Source organism: Giraffa tippelskirchi, chromosome 8, assembly GCF_054371585.1.
Source record: "Giraffa tippelskirchi isolate mGirTip1 chromosome 8, T2T-mGirTip1v1.2.pri, whole genome shotgun sequence".
In the NCBI taxonomy this organism is placed as follows: domain Eukaryota; kingdom Metazoa; phylum Chordata; class Mammalia; order Artiodactyla; family Giraffidae; genus Giraffa; species Giraffa tippelskirchi.
Genome location: NC_137282.1, coordinates 112687358 through 112712177, shown reverse-complemented (window position 1 = coordinate 112712177; position 24820 = coordinate 112687358). Strand labels below are relative to the sequence as shown.

At 47.6% G+C, this 24820-nt stretch overlaps 2 long non-coding RNA genes across 2 annotated transcripts in view; both read left to right on the top strand.

Moving 5' to 3' along the window:
- The window catches only part of LOC145518725 (uncharacterized), a 157037-nt gene that overhangs the window by 18428 nt on the left and 113789 nt on the right, over positions 1 to 24820 (top strand). The gene's annotated exons all lie outside the window — the stretch shown is intronic.
- On the top strand, positions 13876 to 23711 carry LOC145518728 (uncharacterized). The gene is made up of 4 exons (XR_014063226.1): positions 13876 to 15824; positions 17359 to 17635; positions 21157 to 21892; positions 23210 to 23711. It is a non-coding gene; the product is annotated as an uncharacterized LOC145518728 (long non-coding RNA).

Sequence of the window (24820 nt, the reverse complement as noted above, 5' to 3'; positions counted from 1 at the left end):
CTCCTCCCACTCATCTCCTCTCCCTCCTCCCACTCATCTCCTCCCCTCTTCTCACTCATCTCCTCCCCCTCCTCCTAGTTATCTCCTCCCCCTCCTCCCACTCATCTCCCCCTCCTCCTTCCTCATCTCCTCCCCCTCCTCCCACTCATCTCCTCCCCCTCCTCCCACTCATCTCCTCCCCCTCCTCTCACTCATCTCCTCCCCCTCCTCCCCCTCATCTCCTTCCCTTCCTCCCCCTCCCCTCCTCCCCCTCCCCTCCTCCCACTCCTCTCCTCCCACTCCTCTCCTCCCCCTCCTCCCACTCCTCTCCTCCCCCTCCTCCCACTCCTCTCCTCCCCCTCCTCCCCCTCATCTCCTCCCCTTCGTCCCACTCATCTCCCCCTCCTCCTCCTTCCTCATCTCCTCCCCCTCCCCCTCCTCCCACTCCTCTCCTCCCCCTCCTCCCACTCATCTCCCCCTCCTCCTCTTTCCTCATGTCCGTCTCCCCCTCCTCCCACTCATCTCCCCCTCCTCCTCCTCCCTCATCTCCTTCCCCTCCCCCTCCTCCCGCTCATCTCCTCCCCCTCCTCCCACTCATCTCCCCCTCCTCCTCCTTCCTCATTTCCTCCCCCTCCCCCTCCTCCCACTCATCTCCCCTTCCCTCCCCTCCCTCATCTCCTCCCCTCTCCTGCCCTTGTCTTTCTGCCCTTCCTCCCACCTCCTCTCCCCTACCTCTTTCTCTTGCTCTTCCCTCTCCTCAGTCCATTTGCTTGACTTTGATTGGGGTGTAGTAGCAATCAGGAGATCTAATGTTAGAGGGAAATCAGATAACCTTGGAGCCACTGACCCAATTTATAGGGGTTCCTCTCTTTTTATCTGTAAAATGGGAATGGTTCGATACCACATCTATTTGAGCCTGTATTTGTTTACGCTAATCTTCTAGGTTCTGTGAGATAAAAGAAAAGGAATGAATGGGACTGTACCCTCGCTCTTAATAACTTCCTATCTCAACGGGAACCTCCTATCTGGTGGGGACTTTCTATCTCAGGACACTTGAGACAGACTACAGTATGTACATAATTGAAAAACAGATTGAGAGGCACAGACAAAAAATACTAATAGAGACTGGGGTCACTGTGAGCTGGAGGAAGGCTCTGCAGGCAGTGTGGTGCTTAAACTGAGTCCTGAAGTTTGGAAAGATCCAGAGTCAGATGGCTAGACATCCTGGTTCTGATGGAAGGAATGGTCTGTCATAGGACCGGCTTGTCTGTCCCCAGATTCCCTGTTCCTACACCACGGGGACTTGCCTCCTTGTGTTTCTGCCTGTCTCCCCTGCAGAGCAGTCCCCTGCCCCCACATCTTTTTGGTATCGGGCTTTTCCTCTCCCTTTTCCATACACTGACAATGAGCACACCTGTCAGTCGTGCCCACTCAGTCTGGGAAAAGGTTCCCTCGTTTCTCCCAGGAGGACCAGGTGTCCTAACACAATTAGAGCAGTGAATGTGGCAAGAAGGGCTTGGGCTCCGAGCTCACACTCACTTGTGTCTGGATCCTACCCTGACTGTGGACCTGGGCAAGTCAGCCCACAAGTTGAGCCTCCAAATCCTCTCCTCTACACTGGGGGCGATAATCCCTGCCTTGCAAGGCTTTTTCTTTCTTCCAGGAGGAAATAAGATACTGCATGGGTATACGATCTGGTGCAGGCGGAGACTCCCCCAGAATCCTAGTGTCAACTTTCTGCCAGTTCATTTCAGCCAGGTGTGACGGATGGCAAAGAAGACTGGCAGAAGTAAGCGGGGCTGGAGCAACTGTCCTCACGCCTTGTGGGATCTGATCACACTGGCCTTGATTTCTGGTTTCTGGGTCCAACAGTGGTGTCTTTTGGACAAAGGGCGTATCCTCTGGGAGCTGCATTTTCCTCACCGGTCAGACCCGTAGTCCCCCCAGGGCTGTGCTCAGTGTGAAACTAGACAATGCAGTGAAGAGTTGCACCCCGTGGCTGGGGTGTAGAAAGTACAGGCGTCACTGTGGTGACCGTGGCTGAGCCAAGGCCACAGAAATGGTACCCGCGTGGCATCAGGCAGAACTTCTGTGCCAGCCTTAGATGATGAAACGAGCTGGAAATGGCATCAGGTCTTTGCATGGAGTGGTTCACCATCTCTGACAGTATCCGCAGGCCAGAAACATGTTTGGACATAGAACCCGGGAGCCCCAACATGAGTGACTGACCTGCATTGCCCTTTGGAGCTCATGTACACATCCTACCTTCTTCAGAATTCACACAATGCCAAGATCTCATCACACCTCGAGAATAGAGTAGCCAAACTTGAGGCAGCTGGCATTCTGGGGCGCTTTGTTCACTAACCTTAAAAACAAACCCATCACACTGACAACAACCCGCCAGCCTGCTTCAGGCAGGGCAGAGCCTGGGAACCCAAGAACCCTCCTAGTCTGCTGATGAGAGTGAAGCAGCAGAGATCAAAGTTTATCGCACTGACTGTCCTTCTGGTTCTGAGTGCCCAGCAGGGCTGAAGGGGCTGCCTCATCCTCGGGGCCCAGAGAGGGTGGTTGGGTGGAACTGAAAAAGGAAGGCAGCTCCGCTGATACAAAGCCAACTCCACTGCAGTCTTAATCAGGGCTCTGGGTGCCCCGGGCCTTCTCTGCGACTTGGCTGGAGGGCCTGGTTCAGTTATTTTCAGACTTCCCAGATCCATGGAGGTTCAGCAGGTGTGAAGAACAGAACACAGGGAACCAACTGGAATAAGCTCTCAGAATAGAGCTGCTTGCAGAGAGACCAAAGTAATAAATATCTAGACTTACTATCATGTTTCTAGATCGGCTTCAAATGCATCGTGTTACCAGAGCTGCCATTATTATGGGAAAGTGGACCATGAAACTGCTGGGCGTAGAAGGTGCTCACCCCCTCTCCCCTCATGATATTTTACAAGAGTGATTATTATGATGACAGTAATGAAAGCAGCTCATGTTGATTGAGTCCTTCCTATGTGCCAGGCGGATTACTGGACACTTGACATTCATTAATGCATTTAATCCTCTCCACAGCTCTCTGAGGTAGGGTGCTAGTATCCCCATTTTACAGAGGGGGAAGTGGAGGCTCTAAGTGCAAGACCCAAGAGATAATTTTCTTAGACCAATGTGATGTCAGCCGTCAAGGAGCCTGCAGTCCGGTGATGGGTCATTAAGTTTGAAGAGTGGATGAACGAATCGATCGGCAGCTGTAGGCAGACCGTGCTGCCTGACGTCAACACAAATAAGAGATGCAGAAGATTAGAAAGAAGAGGTTGTCTGAGCCTGAAAAGATGGGTAGGATTCCAACAGTCGATCAAGATGAGAGGGAGAAGGGGCTCCTGATGGAGGTCACTGCTCCGAAAAGACCCGAAGCAAGTCTGGATAAAAAGGAAGGATCCTAGCATGGCTGGACTGGGGATTCATAGAAAGCAGCCTGGAAAAGGGAGGTGCAGCTGGGTTGGGAAGCGTTGAATGCCAAGTGAAAGGGACTGGATCTTTTTTGGTCAGCTGTAGGAAACTACTGAAATTTGAAGCAGTCAGGGCCCAGAACATTGCTCTTCCTCTTGGCTTAGCGGAAGTAGAAAGAGCAAAAGTGGCCTTGGGAATCAGGCAGTCTGGCTTTAATCTAGATCTTCCCCACAGGTTTGCTGTGTTGTCCTGAAGTGAGTCACCCCACTTCTCCAAACAAAGAGAATACTTACGTGCATTTCAGAGGTTTTTGAAAGTGAAAGTGTTAGTCGCTCAGTCATGTCCCACTGTGTGACCCCATGGACTGTAGCCCGCCAGGCTCCTCTGTCCATGGGATTTCCCAGGCAAGAATACTGGAGTGGTTGCTATGCCCTCCTCCAGGGGATCTTCCTGACCCAGCGATCGAACCTGGGTCTCCTGCATTACAGGCGTATTCTTTACCATCTGAGCCACCAGGGGAGCCCCACCAGGGAAGTGCCACTTCTCCAAACAAAGAGAATACTTATGTGCATTTCAGAGGTTTCTGGAGAATGTTAAATATAATGTGAAGTGATGGAAGGAAGGTGCAGGAGGGAGGGGATATATGTATACAATAGCTGATTCACTTTGTTGTTCAGCAGAAACTAACACAATGCTGAAAAGCAATATACTCCAATAAAAGATGATAATGTATATAAAGTGTAAGGTATATAGTAGGTGTTCCATGATGGTGGCCTGTATTTACTAATAATTTACTAGTAATATGAACTCTGTTGTTTATTTTCTTTATTGTACCTGTTTCTAAAAGCAGATCCTAGGGAGACTCCTAGGGAGCAGGTCCTCCAGACTCTTTCAGGGGGCTCTCGAGGTTAAAACAGTTTTCATAAAAACTCGGTGACATTATTTGCATTTTGTATACTGTTGATATTTGGACTGGTGGTAGTAAAACTGCTGGTGTCTTAGTGCGAATCAAGGAAGTGGCACCAAAGTGTACAAGGAAGTGTTGTGTCATTTACTATCACACACATGCCAGCTTCACTTAAGAATGTCTTTAATAAAGCAGTAACATGATTAACTTTATTAATAGACATCTGCACCCTTGAGTACCTGTCTTTTAAAAAATTTGTGTAAAAAAATGGAAGCACATGCAAGGCACTTCTGCTGCATACCGGAACAGACTGGTTGAAGGTGAGGTCAAGGAAAACACGTGTGAATTAACTATCTTCTGGGCTTGTGGCTTTTTTCATGGCACACCATTTTTACTTGAAAGAAAGCCTATACACCATGGTTTTCAGATTTGAGTATTTGGCAGTTATTTTCTCAAAAATGAACAAAGTGAACCTGTCACTTTGAGGAAAGCAACAGGCAGTATTTGTCACCGGTGATAAAATTCAAGCTAAGTGAAAATCAGAAGTTTGGAAAACGTTCATCTGCTGCTCTGAACTTGACAGCTTCTCATGAAACAGACTCTGATGAGAGCTCTGGTGATATTAATGGATTTGAATTTTTGATGCTGTGTGATGAAATGTGTCAATATTTGGAAGATCTATGGGAGTCAGTGAGGCCATCGTTTTCAAATGAACAGTGTTATAAAATCATGCCTGGGTAAAAGATCTAGTCAAAGTGCGTGATAGACCAGTGAGTTTTAATGTGACAGAAGAGAAGAGTTCATTGACATGGTTTCAGATCCCTATTGCAACAACCCCTCACACTCGTCAAGTTTTGGTGTAGAACCAGAGAATATTCATCATTATCTCTCAAGGCAATTAGAATGCTTCTCCCTTTTCCAGCTGCATAATCTATGTGAGACCAGATTTCCTTTATACATTTAAACCAGAACAAGATACTGCAACAAACCAAATGTAGAAGCTGATCAGAGAATCCAGCTGTCTTCCATAAGCTGGATGTTGAAGAGATTTGCAAATATATGAAACAGTGACCTTCTTCTCGTGAAATGTCTTTATTCTGTAAAATAGTTTATTTTCATAAAATGTGTTACATGTGAAGCTGTAATGAGTTTTTTTAAATTGATCTATTTGTTTTTTTCAGGTATACAGCAAAGTGATCCAGTTTGTGTGTGTGTGTGTGTGCGTGTGTGTGTATATATATATATATATATATATAACTATTTTTTTAGATTATTTTCCATATAGGTTATCACAAAATATTGAATATAGTTGCCTGTGCTATGTAGTAAATTCTTGTTCCTTATCTATTTTATGTATGTGTGAATGCTAAGTCATGTCCAACTCTTTGCCATCCTCTGGACTGTAGCCCACCAGGCTCCTCTGTGGGATTCTCCAGGCAAGAATACTGGAGTGGGTTTCCGTTGCCCTCCTTCAGGGGATCTTTCCAACCCTGGGATTGAACCTGCGTCTCTTACATCTTCTGCAACGGCAGGCAGGTTCTAATGCCACCTAGGAAGCCCATTTTATATATAGTAGTGTGTGTATGTTAATACCATACTCCTAATTTATCCTTCCCCTCTTCCTTTACCTTTTGGTAACCATGTTATTATTTGTAAATGAGTGAATGAATCTCAGTGTAATTCTTCAATTTTAGTTTCTTCTATGAAAAATAGAAGGAAAAGTCCTTTGTTGTCCTCAGTGATTTTTAAATCTCTGTGTAAAGACCAGAGATTTCTGAGAGCTGCTGCCTCATGGGCTGGCATGTAGTAGGTACTCATGAAGTAGGTGCGGAGTCCAGGTCTTTGGGAGTGCTGGTAGACCAGGCCGCCTGGCCCCCTTGTCACTCTGTTTCTCTGTTCTTTGAAGGACTGAGAAACAGTGTTTGTCTGAGAAACAGTGTCTGGACTGTCTGGTGCTCCCTCCTGTGATTCTCAGCAGGGCCTGGACTTGGTGACCTTGGAGCTGCCTCAAACTAAGTTCTACTGAAAGTGTTAGTCACTCAGTCATGTCCAACTCTTTGCGACCCCATGGACTGTAGCCTGCCAGGCTCCTCTGTTTATGGAATTCTCCAGGCAAGAATACTGAAGTCTGTAGCCATTCTCTCCTCCAGGGGGTCTTCCCCACATAGGGATTGAACCTGCCTCTCCTGCATTACAGGCAGATTCTTTACCGCTGAGCCATCTGGGAAACCCCTTATGCTGAACCCTCGTGCTGCTGCTGCTGCTAAGTCACTTCAGTCGTGTCCGACTCTGTGCGACCCCATAGACGGCAGCCCACCAGGCTCCCCCATCCCTGGGATTCTCCAGGCAAGAACACTGGAGTGGGTTGCCGTTTCCTCCCCCAGTGCATGAAAGTGAAAAGTGAAAGTGAAGTCTCTCAGTCGTGTCCGACTCTGTGCAACCCCACGGACTGCAGCCTACCAGGCTCCTCCGTCCATGGGATTTTCCAGGCAAGAGTACTGGAGTGGAGATATCCACATCCCAAATCACCTCCGTGGACTGCAGGTTCTAATTCCATTTGTTTTTTGCCTTTATCTGTTGGGTTTAGAGCAGATTGAGAAGGCTGCAGAATTGCTGAGACAGCAATTTGCAATTAAATGTAAGAAATGGTAGAGTCAGGCCTGAGGCAGATATAGGCTATTTTTAAAGAGAGGCCACTTAAGAGAAGTAAAGGTGGACCATTAGCTCCAGGGCCTTCCTCTGCCTGGGATGCGGCTCCTGCAGGAGGGGAAATGCTGATTCCACTCTCCTTGCTCAAAGGCGGAGAGAGGCCAGAGAGCAGTGACCTTTCCCTGACTCCCCGCGATCCAGTCTCCCCTCTGCTTTCTCTCTCCTCTGCGCTGCCCCCTATGGGCCTGAAGAAGCGAGCATGTCTTCCCGGCCGCCTGAGCGCCTACCTGTCATCAGCTTTGAGGCTGTGATTCACTTGATCCCACTCGAGGAAAGAGTAATGGGGCCTGGGAACAAAGCTAATTAGCTAATGTATTAAAACACAGAAATAAAGAAACCCAGCCACCTCCAAGGCTTTCAGGGCTTGTGGAGGCTGAGGTGACCCTGGGGTTCAGGGCGGGTTCAGGGCCCTTTGAGAAGATCAGATGCACCCGGCTTCCCTTCACTTGGGTCTTACTGGGAAAGGACCGCTGGGGAGATGGAGCTGGGCGGCGCTGGTTAGGGGCAGATGCCTTTGGACAGCATCTTAGGTGGAGTTTTCAGGTAACTGTCTCTGCAGCAGGTGGTGTTTGGGAGAGTGGACTCAGGAACCACATCTGTGATGGAGGGAGGGGGCCGGGGCTCTCAGGAGAAGGTGGCCTGGGATGTGGCTGCACCAGAGGCCTTGGCCCATCCCCAGGGGGCTTGGGGGCCTGCAGAGTTATCCTGAATTGAATGAATCAGGGGGTTTCCGTTTTGTTCCTCCACAGTACTCAGTCCCTGCTTGTCCGCTGTCCCCAGGGGGAAGGACTGGAAACGACATCCACGCAGTTCTCTGCGGTCTAGTGCAATTCCCAGAGAAGGACTCAGTGAGAGCCGTCAGCAGCCAACACCCCCGGATGCCAGAGGGACAGGTGCCCGGGTCCCGATGAGCCAGCCGGGCCGGGCACCACAGCACAGCCCATGGAGGCAATTGCAGGCATTTGAGGATGCGGGGACCAGGGGATGCGAGTCAAAGGACGCAGGGAGCTGGACAGCAAATTTCACTTAGAAATAAGTATTGCTTCGTAAGAAACACAGAAGACACTCAATGCATATCTGTTCAAGGGGTGGATGAAAGAAAGAACAGAAGAATGAAATTGTGTATGGGAATCCAATATGTACAAAGGATAGAATGGCTCTTGGGCAGGTATTTAACCTTTCTGTGCTTCAGATTTCTCATCCATAAAGTGGGAATAGTAATAGCACCGTCGTTATCAGTGTTTTTGTGAGGGTGAAGTGATTTAATACGTGGAAACGCTTAGAACAGTGCCTGGCACATGAAAGGAATCTATAAATGTTCACTATGATGGTGGTTGGTGCTGCCCATGCAGTGGTTGTGGTTATTGCTGTTCTGCAAAGTACTCACCCACCATGGCAGGCCCCAGGCATAGCCATGAAGTTCAAGGTCTCCAAAGAGCATAGTTACAGCTGCTGGGAACTGTGGAGACACGTGTACGGTTGGGGTTTGGCTCAGGTTTTGGCTGGGACCCAGTGTCTCTTAAGTGTGGGGAGCACTAGTAGTTTGTTGGGCACCTTTGGTGAGGGACACTGGTGAAGCATTAGAGACAGCATCTCAGCCCCGATTCTGTCAGGAAGCTCTCGATGCCAGGGTGTCCCTGACCCTCCCTAACACTAGCTAGTCTCTCTTTAATGATGATTAGAGAGCAGGCTGCAGACAGCACCTCTCAAAGCTGTGGAACCTGGCTGGGTTTCAGGAAAGTTATCTTGCTTTCAGTGTTCTTATTTTTATGATGATCGTCTCTCTATAGCAAGTAAAACCTATTTTCCAGTTGTTACCATGAGAGGAAGATTCTTCTTAACATAAATTTCATTTTATTAAAATATTTTATTTTAATCTTAGGGTAGGTTTTTAAATCTTTTTAAATTACTTTTGATTGGACTATAACTGCTTTTTTTTTTTTAAGTCATTTTAATTTATTTTTTAACTTTTGACTGTGCTGGATCTTTATTGCTTTGCCTGGGTTTTCTCTAGTTATGGCGAGCGGTGTCTACTCTTTGTTGCCACTCACAGGCTTATCATTGTGGTGGTTTTTCTTGTTTCAGAGCACAAGTTCTAGGCGCACAGGCTTCAGTAGTTGTGGCCTGTGGGCTCTAGAGCATGGGCTTAATGGTTGTAGTGCATGGGCTTAGTTGCTCTACAGCATGTGGAATCTTCTTGGACCAGGGATTGAACCTGTGTCCCCTGCACCAGCAGGAGATTCTTATCCACTGCACCACCAGGGAAGTCATATAGTTGCTTTTTTAATATGCTGTCTAGGTTTGCAGTAGCTTTATTTGCCGACAAAGGTCTGTATATTAAAAACTATGGTTTTTCCAGTAGTTGTGTACAGATGTGAGCGTTGGACCGTAAAAAAGGCTGAGCACCAAAGAAGTGATGCTTTCGAATTGTGATGCTAGAAAAGACTCTTGAGAGCCCATTGAACAGCAAGGAGGTCAAACCAGTCCATCCTAAAGGAAATCAACCCTGAAGATTCTTTGGAAGGACTGATGCTGAAGCTGAAACTCCAATACTTTGGCCACCTGATGCAAAGAGGCGACTCTTTGGAAAAGACCCTGATGCTGGGAAAGATTGAGGGCAGGAGGAGAAGGGGGTGACAGAGGATGAGAAGGTTAGATGGCATCACTGACTCAGTGGACATGAGTTTGAGCAAACTCCAGGAGATGGTGAAGGACAGGAAAGCCTGGCGTGCTGCAGTCCATGGGGTCACAAAGAGTTGAACATGACCGAACAACTGAACAATAGCAACAAAATTTTTATGATGATCATCTATAGCATGTGAAGCCTATTTTCCAATTGCTACTGTGAAGTTAAGATTCTTCTTAACAGAAATTTTATGTTATTTTTCGGGTAGGTTTTTAAACGTTTTTAAACTAATTTTTATTGGAGTACAGTAACTTGACAGCGTTGAGTTAGTTTCCGCTGCACTGCAAAGTGAATTGAGCATATAGCGTATATTTACACGTATCCCCCCCTTTTTGGACTTCCTATTTAGGTCACCACAGAGCGCTGAGGAGAGTTCCCTGAGCTATACAGGAGTTTCTCATCAGTTATCTATTTTATACGTAGTATCAATAGTGTATGTATGCCAAGCCCAGGCTCCCAGTTCATCCCACCTCCCCTCCAAACATAAATTGTATAAAACAGACATTGGTGAGTTGATTTAAGGAGAAATGTGACATAAAGAAGAGCACAGGTTATATGGGGATATGGCGAACACACGAGGGGTTTCCGTGAAGAACTGAAGTCTGTGAACCCCTGGGTTTAAGGGAACAGAAGGATGTGTGAGGGAGGCAGGATTGGCAGGGCTGGAAACGGCCTCCGTCGCTTTGTACGCAGTTGACGCCACAGGGACTGCTCCTGTATTCGCCCCTCTGCGCCCCGGATCCCCCACACCTTTCCCATCCTGGCTCCAGGGCCACTTCCTTCACCAGATGTTCTCTGATGGCTGCCCAGGAGACAGTTAGCTCTTCCCATAGTTCATAGCAGGCAGCGAGGCGCTTCTGTTCTTTTAAAGCTGCACACGTTAACTCCAGTCTTGCAGCTGGCACAGCCCAGAGCTTGCAGCAGGTGCTCCGTGGATGTTAACTCTGAGTCAGCGCCTTACTCACCCTTGGCCAGATGATAAGCACGTGCACTTCGCCAGGTGAACGGAGCCAGAGATGGAACCCAAGGCAAGTGCTGTGGGACCCCCAGCAGCCAGTTGCATGGGGCGTCCTGTGCTTAAGACTGTGATGCACATGTCTTAGGCCAGGGCCTGACACTGCTTAAGCACTGTGATGCTTAAGGCAGTGATGCATATGACTCAAGCTGGACTTGGTGGGAAGTGGGCCTGAGGGCTGGGTGGTGAAGGACAGAGGCAGGCAGCCACCGTGTCTGTATCTGTGAGGTGCTGTGGGCAGCTAAGGGCCGTGGGAGCCCTTCAGAGCTGATGCCTGCGGAAGCTCTTGTCCTGTCCCCAGGAGCCATCTGCTCTTGTCAAAGCCACTCCCCCTCCTCCCCCACCTCAGGACCCTGCCGTGTCCTCCTCCAGATCAGAGACGACTAGCCCTCTGCCCTGGTGGTGGTAGCTGCTCATCAGGAGGTGAGAGGAGCTTTCTCCTCTCAACACCATGATCACCTTCCCCCTGTTTCCGTTTGGGGGGAACCATTTCCACAGTTTGGCCTTGTGGGAAGCTCCCTAGGGAACCCTAGCTCCTCCACTGATGGCCTTCTGACCTTGGCCAGTGACCTGCGTCTTGGAGTCTCAGGTTTTCCACTGCCATCCCTGCCCTCCAGGTTGTGCCAACATGACCAGCCCAGAGATGGGCGGGTGGTAAGAACTCCTATCCCACAAAGCTTGGATTCCTTCGCGGGCTGTGTTCCAACGTTGCAGTGAGGTGGGGAGTGGCCTGGCTGGGGAGAAAAATGCTAAGGTGGGAGGACACCCGTGCCCCCATCTTAATGGCTGCAAGTGAAGAGCTTGCTGCTGCTGCTGCTAAGTCACTTCAGTCGTGTCTGACTCTGTGCGACCCCATAGACGGCAGTCCACCAGGCTCCGCCGTCCCTGGGATTCTCCAGGCAAGAACACTGGAGTGGGTTGCCATTTCCTTCTCCAATGGATGAAAGTGAAAAGTGAAAGTGAAGTTGCTCAGTCGTGTCCGACTCTTAGCGACCCCCTGGACTGCAGCCCACCAGGCTCCTCCGTCCATGGGATTTTCCAGGCAAGAGTACTAGAGTGGGGTGCCATTGCCTTCTCCGGGCGAAGAGCTTAATTTCCTATTAAAATGGAGAATCCAGAATTTGTAGCTCTCAAATTTTAGTGAGTGTAAGCACCATCTGAGGATGCTTGGTAAAATGCAGATTGCTGGGTGCTGGCCCCTGAGAGTTTGGGTGGGGCTGGGGAATGCAACTTCAAACAGTCCCCTCAGGCGTCCACGGCAGATGGTTCCCGGAAAGACCTCTGAGAGCCCTGCCCTAGCTCACAGAGCTGGTCTGTCTAGTGCAGAGGTCACAGACCACAAAACAGAGAGTTTTTCTTTTCATTTCTATTTAGATTTCTTGTTCTTAAGGAAAATCTGACACCTTAGCGATCCTGGGCCTGCTGTCCTACCTGCAGGGGGGCAGCGCTGAGTGGCACCTGTTCCCTTCAAATGGGGCTGCCGTCGCTGTTTCAGACCCTGGCCTAAACCCTTGTGGCGTTGGCGTTTGCGGCCTCTGGCTCAGTCTAGTCCCCTCAACCCACAAATCCAGAAACTGAAGTCCAGAGTGAAAATGGCTGAGAGGTAGAGAGCGGGCTGTGGATGGCCTGGTCAGAGGCCGCCTCCAAAGAGCTGCTGTGTCCACTGAGGTCTGAGTGGGGAGGGGTAGCCAGTGGGTGAAAGGGAGAGGAGAGGGTCACTGAGTTGTGGGCCCTGACGGATAGCAGAGCCCAGGGGAGCAAGCCCTAAGTACCGCCTGGCAGACAAGGGGGTCAGTGGGCAAGTCCAGGCTCAGCGTGGGCGCAGGATGAGAAGTGGAAAGGGTGGAAGGGGGGGCTGGAAGGCAGGGAGGATCTTCTGCATCTCACGTCCTAAGGGGAGGGCCCAGCTGATGGTTGTACCCCACTCCCCTCAAGAAGTGAGCCTCCCTGAGGCTGCAGAAAGCAAAGCCCAAGGTGGGAACGGGGAGAGGAGAGAGAGAGAGAGCGTCCTCATGATGTTATTTGAACTTCCAGATCCAGCCTGTGTCATGAGTTATAAGGCGCCACCCAGCTTGGTCAGTTAACTCTGAATTTCAGATATACAATGACTCTTTTTTTTTTTGTACAAGTGTGCCCCGTACAACATTTGAGACATACCTGGACTGAAAAATTATTTGTGGTTTATCTGAAATTCAGATTTAACTGGGCAACCTGTATTTTTATTTGCTGAATTTGGAACCCTAACCTCATCACTCTCTGGGGCTGAAGCCAGTCTGGTTGAGTTTCTGAATCTCTCAAGTAAAGAAATCTCAGTGAAAGCAGGTGATTGGGAAATGACTCAACTTGCCCGGGGTCACAAGGCCAGCAAGTCACTGCGGCTGGATTAGAACTCGTGTCTGTGACTCAGGAATTTGTGGTTACTCCTCTGGGGATTGGGGTGTGGCAGAGAACAGATGATCTGAAGCTCAAGGGACACAACTGACCGGGGCGCAGGGAAGAGGGCGAAGAGGGAAGGAGATGGGGACGTGTAGCTTTGTTGCCTGGAAGATGGCAGTGCCTCTTACTGCTGTTTGCTAAGCTGCTTACTAAATACTTACCAAGTACCTGGCGGGCACTGTGCTTGTTTCTCTGATACCTGAAACGGGCTGGTACTATCATTGTTTATCTTTCCCATTGCACAGAATGGGTACATCGTACAGAGGCTCAACAAGGCCATGGGGATGGGTGCTGAGGGACCTGGGACTTTTCCAGGCCTCCTGAGCTTCGTGCTCCACCCTGCCCACCCTCATGGAGGCAAGTTGGCTCTGCCACGTGCTGCATGTTCAGATTGGATCCCCCACCCCCTGCCTGAGCAGAGCAATGCAAATTGAAACTCCTAGTAAAGAACGCTCAGGCTGCCTCTGCCCTTGGCAGGTGTGTCTGCTCTGAGGTGTCTGACGTGCAGCCCTGACAGCCCGTGTCCCGCACCTGGCTGCAGCTCTCCTAGCACGGCCCCTGTGTGAGGCCCAGCTGTGTCTCCTTTCTGTGTTGTGAACTGGAGGATGCTTAGGGGAGGGGGACAGGCGCCCTGGGAGCCTCAGCAATGCCGGAAGTTGGATCCCGGCCTCTGGTGCCATGGTGATGGTTACTATGGAAACACATGGACTGCACTCCGCACTTCTCCTGCGATCTGTGGGGTTTTTTCCCTAGACTGGAGTTGACAGAGAGGGGGCAACTCAGTCTTCCAGAGTGAAGGCCAGGTCTCGTCTTGGGACTGCCCTCCCCATGTCTCCATCTTCCTCTCCTGCCACTGCACTGCCCCTGCCCTCCCCTTACCCCGAATAGTCTCTGGCCTCAGGGGCTTTGGCTGTGGTCCTCTCAGCCTGGAGGACCCAGACTTCTTCCCTTGGCGAATTCCTACTCATCCTGCAAGCATCATCCTGATGCTCTCTCTCATTCAGCAAATATTTAAAGAGTGTTTACTAAGTACAGGACACAGGGTCACTGGGGACCAAGACTGACAAGGGCCTTGCTCTCATGGAGCTGCCAGTCTCGGTGGAGAGACAGGCATGACAGAGGCACCCAAGTTGGTGCCCAAGACTCCATTCCGATCCAGCGGTGCCTTGGACGGAGCGAGGAGGCTGATGACAGCCCCAGGCCGCGGGGCTTGCGGGTCAGGGGAGGCGTCTAAGGAGTCTGTCCTCTCTGCGCCCTCCGGCCGGCCCTACCTGCACAGCCTGGCCTCCGAGTCAGAGCACCAACATTATAGCGCTAACTGTAAGGTCCCTGCCCGTTTCCCACCCTAAACTGTTTCCTCTGTGAAGGCAGGAGCGAAGCTTCATTTGTCTCTGGGTCCCCAGTGTCTGGTGTGTAACAGGGACTTGATAAGGTTTACCGAGTTGGGCAGTGTCACAGATGGTTTCTCATTTCCTCTTCATATTGAGTCCAGGACATAAGTATAATTCGATCGTTTCTTATCACTTTTGAGATTTCGGAACCAGGCTCCGCCAGGTTAGGGAACCAGCTCTGCGTCCCGCAGCTAACCCAGAGTAGAGCTGAGAGTCAAAGCCGGTCCGCCCTGTTCCTGCTCCTTTTGTGTTATATCGTAGCAGATTTATTGAGATGTAATTCACATACTGTACAGTCTACCTTTTAAAGCATACAAGTTAATGGTTTTCAGTTTAGTCACAGAGTTGTGAAAACATCAGAACAATCAAGTTTAGAACATTTTAGTCACAGCCCCCCCCACCCCCAACAACTGAATTCCTCCAGCCAGGGCCCCCAGCCTTGTAGGAGGACTTGAACTTCAGAAGTTGGCTGCAGTTGTAAATTTGGAGCTGAGGGGTTCTGTGTGGGATGACTGCCTCTCTCTTGGCATAGCAATAATGAGCTTTTGCTTATTGGCATTTTAAATGTATATGCCTTACTTCTCTGACTTAAGACCCTGATTCTCTACTGCAAATCTCAAAACAACCTACAGACAAATAAGCCGAATTCCAAGAGAGCCTTGGAAGGTTTTCCTAGCGGGGTATGGGGGCTGCCGTCTGTGGCTCAGAATGTCTGGAATCCACCAGACTCGGCTTGCTTAAAGCCCCAGGCTTTCTGGAAGCCTGACTCTGTGGTATGTACAGGCACAGTAGGACCGGCAGCCCCAGGGAACTTTGGAACTCTTTGAACCCCAGGACTGCTGTGTCCTCCTCTTCATGAAGGGCCCATGGTGACCCATTTAACCCATATGTCCAGTTCACTTAGCCCCAGAACCCGTGAGTGGAGTAGGCAAAGGATTTACCCTTTCCTTGGTGCCAAGGGAGGTCCCATTGTCCCAGTCTTCTCATCCTTCCCCCCTCCCTCCTACAGCTAACCAAAAATTCACTTCCAAAGACGTATTTATTAAAGTATTGAAGGGGAGTGGTTTAACTTTTCCCCTAGCCTGTTGCACAAAAAAGGTCACAGGTCATTTTACCATGCATATCATAGCCGCCAGTTGCCCAATTTAGCAGAAGGTTTAGAATCTCTCTCCTGGCTCCATCTCTCCTTCCCTTGGAATTGTGTAAGAAATTCAAGTTCTTCATTGGTCTCCAGGGGTCAGACTACAGTCAAGGACGGATAGGGTGAGCTCTGGAGATCCTTACTGGTCCTTGCATCCTTTTGCTCAAGACTGGCTCTGCATTCTCTCTGTCCCTGCTCAGAAACAGGAACCAAACCTGGCCAGTTGAAGTATAAAAGGATTTCTTAAATGTTGCTGGTTGGCAGGCTTCCAGAGTTCTTCCAAGGGCCAGAGACCCAGGCTTGAAAACTCACTTAGCTAGAAAAGAACTTCCAAAACCACAGAGCTGTTCCTCTGCTGGTTGCAGATGCGGCCTCCGGCACCAGCAGGGCTGGCCCCTGCATCCTGGGCTGATGCTCCCACTGGAAACAGTATTCGGCTCATGACTGTCATCCTCGCCACACAGTCCCTGCTTCTCTGTGTCCCTGGTACCAATGTGCCAGTGCTGATGTCCCTAGAAGGGACGTCTGATAGGAGTAGCCTAGCTCATGTGTCGTCTACCTAGCTGTACTGGAGGCTGGGAAGTGAATTTCAGCTTTTGTAAAGGGAAGTGGTCTTTTCCCACCCGGTAGACTCATGAAGTGGCGAATTTGCCCTTAAATGAGCCACCCAAATAAATACTCACTTACCAGTGGCTTCTATACAAATCTGCCCATCTCCACCCTGTGCCTCTGTAGCATGGGGTTTGGAGAGGGACAGCCACTGGCCCCTCCTTCTCCCTCCCCAAACCACGAGTGTCTGCCTGGCATTTCTAGAGCTACGATAAGCCACAGGTGACTGCACAGAATAAAGAAGCCTGCTTCACGATGACTAAAACCCACATGGACCCAAGTGGAAGGAGCTGTTACCAAAGGAAATCAGGGCACTGTTTCCAAATGAAGGGATTCTGGGCAGGAAAAACAACACACATTCACCAAAAATAACACCTTAGAGGAGACACGTGCGGTCTCAGGGAGCACCTGTGTTGGCAGTGGAATGCTCTGGAGTGAGCGTGGCACTCAGCCTGTTCTTACACTCCTGTTGCCCCCTCAGGAGTCCCTCTCCTCTCCTCTCCATCTTCCGCATTCCTTCCTGCCTGATCCGGGGAGGCTGTGATGCCCTCACGTGGGTCTTCATCCTTGACAGGTAGTGTGCTCTGGACTTAGAGGTCGGGCTCTGGACTTGACCAGATCTGGGTTCTGCTTGGACTCTGCTCCTTTTAAAAATTTATTTTATTTTGGGGCCATGTTGTGTAGTATGTGGGATCTTAGTTCCCTGACCAGGGATTGAACCCAAGCTCCCTGCAGTGAGAAAACAGAGTCCCAACCACTGGGCACCAGAAAAGTGCCAGACTCTGCTCCTTTTTTGCAAGTTGGGCAACATTACCTTTCTCAGCCATGGTTTCTTCACCTATAGAATAAATGATAGTATTTATATCATAGGATTGTTTTGAACTTTAAGTGAGATTATTCAAGTGAAGTATATAACAGTGCATAATACACAGTAAAGGCAGTTTTTTAAAATATTACTAATGATAGATAATCATTATTATCATTTAAGAGTTGGGGAAAGTTATTCACCATCTCTGAACCTCAGTTTCCCTCATAATGGGGGAACAGTTGTGCTTGCCTTTAGAAAGTTACTGTAAAGATGCTATAAAAACATCTGGATGGAACCTACCAGAGTGTCTTCACTTCCCAGCTCTGTATTTATTTAACTGGGAAGTCACTGCAAGGCATTTATTCTGTGAGGAAGATCACATCAAAGTAATAATGGAGTCCACAGCCAGGAAGGACTTTCCAGTCTACATGACGTGAGGAGAGAACTGTTCTTCACAGCAGTGGCTCTCCGGCTCAGAAGGGGGGCCACGAGAGACTGCACTCCCTGCTCTCTGGGGTGAGATTATACTTTTCTGCTCCATTAACATAAGGCTTGCCCACATGCCCTGTTTTGACCTGAAACGTGAGAGGAGTGAAGTGTGTTACTTCTGCGGGAAAGCTTTAAGGGTCATCGTGTGGTTCTCCATATTCATTTATTCTCTGCCACAAAAGTAGCCATGTTGCAGATAAGGGCCTCTCCATCATCCTAAGTCCTGAGGAGGTTCTGGAGCAGAGTCGGTGGGCTCTGCTGGACACATAGCATGTGGGGGAAATTGACTGTTGTTGTCATAATCCACTGAGATCTGGAGTTTTTTGTTTTTGCAGCATAACCTAACCTATCGTAACTGACACAGGCCAGATACGCCAAACAGTCCTCTTCTCCCTCCCAAGCCACCATGGGCAGACTCTTTGCTTTCAGCCTTGGATGTTGCTTGGGAGTGATAGTCTTAACTCATACTGCCCCAGAGAAGGACAAGGCAGCGGAATCCAGTGAAGACTCCATCTCAGGGTGTGTAAACTTGTGCTCCAAGTTGTGGATGGAACGTGACCTTATCTCACCTGGTCACACCCAGTAGCCACTGCTGAAGTGTGGTGTAGGGAGCACTGTGAATTGTCCACCCAACTTTCTTCCTACCTTCATGCCTTGCCAATGTTTTCCTGACTTTCTCAGCTCTTCATCCTGCCCCACATGAGTTGGGGGAAGCTGACCCCATCCCAAGTCTAGGAAGAGATTCTGAGTAGTCTAGGCCAGTGTTACTCAAAGTGTGATCCATTGACCCGGGCTGTTCCACAAACCATTGTTACTGGTGCATAATGAGATGAGTATAGAAACAGAGGGGGTGTTCAGAAACATTGATTTGGGTGATTGAACACTGGGTGATTGAAGCTTGCCATGACATGCAGATACATGAGAAGTGAACTGTTGTTGAATAGAGTATTGATCCTTGCTTGACATGCTGTCAAAACCACGTAAGTTTCATGTGATAGAATTGCATACTGTCCATGTGCATACAGAACCCTGTACTGATCTATTGGCCTAGGCCAATCGTGGTAGCCCTCTCCCACTTACCAGTGATTGGTCTAGGTGTGGGCATGTGGCCCAGATCTGACCAATGAGACATGAGAGGAAGTCTGATGGGGGTTTCTGGGACAGTTTTCTATATTCCTAGGAAAGACAGAGAAAAAACCCTTCTTATTTTCTCTGGGGGCATTGGAGTCTGGATGTAATGTCCTGGGCTGCCGCTGCTCCTCCTCTGGATATTAGTTATGTGAGAGCATGTTTCCTCATTGTTGAAGCACTTGGGAGGCTGGCCCCACTGTTATTTATGGTGCTCCCACCAGCGCGTCCACTCAGGGCTGTTACAAAGGTCAGACTCTCCAACTTCTTGAATCTCTCCCTCAGTAACTTGCCATCATGGTAAACCCCTCCCTTTTTTTTTCTTTTCATCTAACAAATATTCACTGATCACCTATTATGCATAGGCATTTTCAAGATACCCAGTTGTATAAGACAATTCTTTTACCCACAAACACCTTACAATCAAATCACAGAATATAAAAATGTATGCAAATAAAGCCAGCTAGAAGGTAGTGCCTATTATTAAAAATACACAAAAATATGCAAACAGAGGGTAGGGATAACTGATTTCCAGTGGATATAATAGTATGTTGTTGGCACAACAATCACCAAGTACCATAGCACATATCTGAGAATATAGCTTTGTTTTTCTGTTTGTTTTTTTTTTTTTTAACAAAAACTGTTTTAAATAAGAGAAATTCAAGCTGAAAACTGTTCACTGTCCTCTCATCTTTTTGTTTGTCCATTTTACCTTTAGTATTTCTATTCAAGTTTTACATATTGATATCAGGATAATTATGGCCCATCTGTGTTCAGTTTTACTTAATGTCAAGCGCACTTTCTGTTTTGCCAGTCTTTTTCTTCCTGGTTCTCTTCCCTTCTTTGTTTCTACTTTTATTCCCCTGAAGTAACAATAACGGTGTGATGTGTAGCTTTTCATGCTCTTGCTATTATGTATAAATATGTTGTTTTTGTTTTTCTAAAATGGGGGCACAATATATAAATTTCTCTGTAGTTGCTTTTCTTATTTAACCATAGGATAAAGACTGTTTTTTTAACTAACTCCTATGAGAGAAAGTTGCTGGATTCGCCATTGCTCTCTATTCCCCATGTAAACATGTTCTTGGGTGTCATGGTGGGCGGACATGCTCTTGGCCAGAAGACTTCTTTCTAGTATGTTGGTACTCTTCTGCTCCCTCTGTTGACTCTGGGCTTACAGGAGTCAGGTTGTGTGGGTCTCTAAATCTCTTATGCTGTTGCACTTGTATTTCTGCAATTAGATATTTTATAAATCAAATGCAATGAGCATATAAAAGAAAGAGCATCTCGTTTCTATGAAAATTAAGTTAAAAGCTTAGGAAAGATTTGCCAAATGTAGCTTTCTAAAAATATTTGCAATCGAGGCAATGGTAAAAATCAGAAATAATATGGTGTCTTTTACTTTGTAACAAACCACCACAAAATATTTTGGTTTAAAACAATAATAATCTAATGCTATAGATTGAATGTTTGTGTCCCCCTCAAATTCATATGTTGAAGCCCTAGCCCCCGATATGATGGTATGTGGAAGCGGGGCCTTTGGGATGTGAACAGGTTTAGATGAGGTGATGGGATTAGTTTCCCAGAGCCCTTTCTCTTTCATCACTCTATGAGCATACAGCCAAAGGCAGCCTTCTACACAGCAGGAAGAGGGTTCTCACCAGAACCTGACCAAGATGCCACCCTGATCTCAGACTTCCAACTCCTAGAAGTGTGAGAAGGAAATGTTTGTTATTTAAGCCACCCAGTCACTTCTGCTCCATCCTGTTGGTAAAAGGACATCACAAAGTCATCCCAGCTTCAAGACGTAGGAAACAGAAATGACCTCTTGATGAAAGAAACAGCAGTCACATTACAAAGGAACGTACACACTGGGATAGGAAGAATTTGTGACAACACTTTGCAATTTAACACAAGAGAAATTATTTAACAGTCTAGAAGTATACATTCACAGGTTTTAAGCTTAAAAATATAAAAAATAGTTTCTCTTTTGCATGACTTTTAATTGACTAACTCCTACCCCAGTTACATTGCAAAAGAGAGCTTCTACCATACACCAGGCTTATTCTTTTAGGCCAATGACTAGAGAGGTCTCTCTCAGCCTATTTTGTGGCTCCATGGAATTTCATGGCATGGGTATGACATATTTTATTTAACCAGTCTGTTATTAATAGGTGTTTGGGTGATTTCCTTTGTATTGCCCCACAGTGAACAATGTTATGATAATACTGTAAATATAGCCTTTCATACTGGTGTTTTATTTGTGTGTTTAAATATATGTGTGTGTGTGTGTGTGTGTGTGTGTGTGTGTGTGTATACACACGCATAAGTCTCAAAGCAATTTCTGGGTCAAATGTCAGGTATATATTTTAAAATATATTTATATTTTAATATATTTCCTCTTTGCTTTCTGCCATTAGAGTGGCAGAAGAGGAACTAAAGAACCTCTTGATGAGGGTGAAGGAGGAGAGTGAAAAAGCTGGCTTAAAACTAAATATTAAAAAAACTAAGATCATGGCATCCGGCCCCATTACTTCATGGAAAATAGAGGGGGAAAAGGTGGAAGCGGTGACAGATTTCCTCTTCTTGGGCTCTAAAATCACTGTGGATGGTGACTGCAGCCATGAAATCAGAAGATGATTGCTTCTTGGCAGGAAAGCTATGACAAACCTAGACAGTGTGTTGAAAAGCAGAGACGTTACTCTGCTGACAAAGGTCTGTCTAGTCAAGGCTACGATCTTCCTGGTGGTCACGTACGGTTGTGAGAGCTGGACCAAAAAGAAGGCAGAGCATATAAAAGAAAGAGCATCTCGTTTCTATGAAAATTAAGTTAAAAGCTTAGGAAAGATTTTCCTAAGTGCCGAAGAATTGATGCTTTCGAGTGTCGTGCTGGAGAAGACTCCTGGGAGTCTCTTAGACAGAAAGGATATCAAACCAGTTGATCTTAAAGGAAATCAACCCTGAGTACTCATTGGAAGGACTGATGCTGAAACTGAAGCTCCAGTATTTTGGTCACCTGATGCAAACAGCCGACTCATTGAAAAAGTCCCTGATGCTGGGAAAGATTGAGGGCAGAAGAAGAGGGCATCAGAGGATGAGATGCTGGACGGTATCATCGATGCAATGGACATGAACTTGGGCAAACTTTGAGAGGTGGTGAGGAACCGGGAGGCCTGGCGTGCTGCAGTCCGTGGGGTTCCAAAGAGTTGGACACAGCTGGGCGACTGAATGACAACAATATGTTAATGTATATTTTAAATGTGGGCAGATATTGCCAAATTGCTTTCTGAAAAGCTCCATAGTAATTTTCATTGCTGCCAGCAATGTAAGAGAGTATCTTTTTCCTGACCTTTCCAGCCCTTAAGTTTTTCTTTTTGCCAAACTGAGAAAAATGTGAAAAGTGAGGGAGAGGAATTTTTTTTTTTTTTCTTTTTTGCTAAGGGAGGAAAGCACCATGTCCTGCCGTAATCTGCATGCCCCAGTGACAGACTCATTCGACCTCTGCACTTTTGTATCTGTTATATCCCTCATTTTCCATGTTATATACCTGGATGCCCTTTTCCCTTCTTCCCTGACTGATGAGCTCCTTCATAGCTTTGAGAACTCAGCCAAAATGTCCTCTGCTTGGGAGGCTACCCTAATCCTCCAAGATCAGCGTGCCTTCCTCTCTACCGCCTTTGCTCTCTCTGTGGTTTCCTCTGCCAGGCCCGTACCAGGGCACAGACAGACTCTGGGTTTCTGGAAGGCTCCCCCGTAGGACTCTAAGCTCCTGGAGGACAAAGCACATGTCACAGTCTTCCCTGGGTCCCTTTTGCTTGAACTGTGCCTAGTGCAGAGCAGCAGTCCTGGAGATGTTTGTTTATTAAGTGACATCATAATGAAGCTTTTCCATAAATGTTTGTAGAATAAAAGAAGGGATTTTTTTTTAATTAATTTTTATTGGAATATAAATGATGCAGTGGTAAAGAATTTGCTTGCTAATGCAGGAGACGCAGGTTGAGTCCCTGGGCCAGGAAAATCCCCTGAAGTAAGAAATGTCAACCCACTCCAGGATTCTTGTCAAGGAAATCCCATGGACAGAGGAGCCTGGCAGGCTATGTCTATGCAGTCACGGAGTCGGATGCAACTGAGCGACTGAGCACACACACACGTAGTTGCTTTATAATATTGTGTTAGTTTCTGCCATACAGCAACGTAAATCAGCTGTATGTTTACATAAATCTCCTCTGTTTTTGGATTTCCTTCTCATTTAGGTCACCATGGAGCACTGGGTAGAGTTCCCTGGGAAGGGATTTTTGAAAAGGAGACTGGTGCTTGTAGCTGTGCAGGCAGGGTGAGGTGGGAGGGATGCACCGTTACACACTCCGTGCACAGAGCATCTTGGGTGGAGGGAGGCCACGAGCACCGAGCAGGGCTTGATCAGGTTAGCAGTTCCTGGGATCTGACCTCCTTTCTCTGTTCATCCCCACTCAGGCATCCAAGGTCACCTCGCTGTGGTTCTGTGTGAAGACAGTACCCCAAAGGGCCATCGATTTGGAACATCTGATCGGCTTTCTGAGTTGTATCCACTAGCTCGTAAAATCCGATGAATGTCAAAGATCTGGCAGGCCCATTAACCTCTGGAGGTCTATTTACAGACTCTGCTTTTGCTAAGGAGGTTCTGTTTCTGTGTGATAGATGCCAGGGCAGCCAATTCTAAAAACACCGGAGTTAAGGAAGTTAGGAAGGGGACAGATATAAAGAAGGGTCACCTGGTCTCTACCAGTTTTGTCCTAGGACTCTGTCATCTCTTCCATTGGTACATATGGAGCCTGTCAGTATGACTAGCCCCGTGGTAGCTATGTGAGTGGGGGGCCCTCCTCCAGGAAATGTTCCAGAACTACTTTATCTGCCTCCAAGAAAATGAACCCAACCGCTCTCTTCAAAATACCCCACGTACATCTCTGTTTTACCCCTTATGACACTGAAGTGTAATTATTTGCTGCATGTGAGTCCTTTCTGTTTGACTGCGAGGGCTGCAAGAATGGAGTGTTCATAGGAATCTCTTTCACAAGAAGTGGGGGAAACCTGAACCCAAACTACTTTAGCAAAAATAACTTCGGTTGGCACACCTATATCAAGCCCTCCCCATACACTGCAAGATGGTCCCTGGCAGAGCCCATGTGATGGCACGCTGCCTCCAGCAGCTCCAGGCATCCTGCGGCCAGCCTCACCTTCCTGGGAGAAGAAACTTTTCTCTCCCAGTTGTTGTTGTTTTCCAGTGGCTCAGTGGAATGAATGAATGAATGAAATTAACATCGTTGTTGATAGTCTCCTATGTATTGTTGTTTGTTGTTGAGTCACTCAGTTGTGTCCGACTCTTTGCAACCCCATGAACAGCAGCAGGCCAGGCTTCCCTGTCCTTTACCATCTCCTGGAGCTTGCTCGAACTCATGTCCATTGAGTTGGTGATGCCATCCAACCATCGCATCTTCTGTCTACTTCTGTCTACTTTGCATCATCTTTCTACTCCTGTCTTTGATCTTTCCCAACATCAGGGTCTTTTCCAATGAGTCGGCTCTTTACATCAGGTGGCCAAACTATTGGAGCTTCAGCTTCAGTGCCAGTCCTTCCAATGAATATTCAGGGATGATTTCCTTTAGGATTGACTTGTTTATCTTTCTGTCCAAGGGACAGTTTGAGAGTCTTCTCTAGCACCACAATTTGAAAGCATCGATTCTTCGGCACTCAGCCTTTTTAATGGTCCACCTCTCATGTCTGTGCATGACTACTGGAAAAACCATAGCTTTGACTATATGGACCTTTGTTGGCAAAGTGATGTCTTTGCTTTTTAATATGCTCTCTAGGTTTGTCATGGCTTTTCTTCCAAGGAGCAAGAATCTTAATTTCATGGCTGCAGTCACTGTCCACAGTGATTTTCGAGCCCAAGAAAATAAAATCTGTCACCGTTTTCATTTTTTCCTCATCTATTTGTCATGATCTTTGCTTTTTGAATTCTGAATTTTAAGCCAGCTTTTTCACTCTCCTCATTCACCTTCATCAAGAGGCTGTTTAGTTTCTCTTTGCTTTCTGTCATTAGAGTGG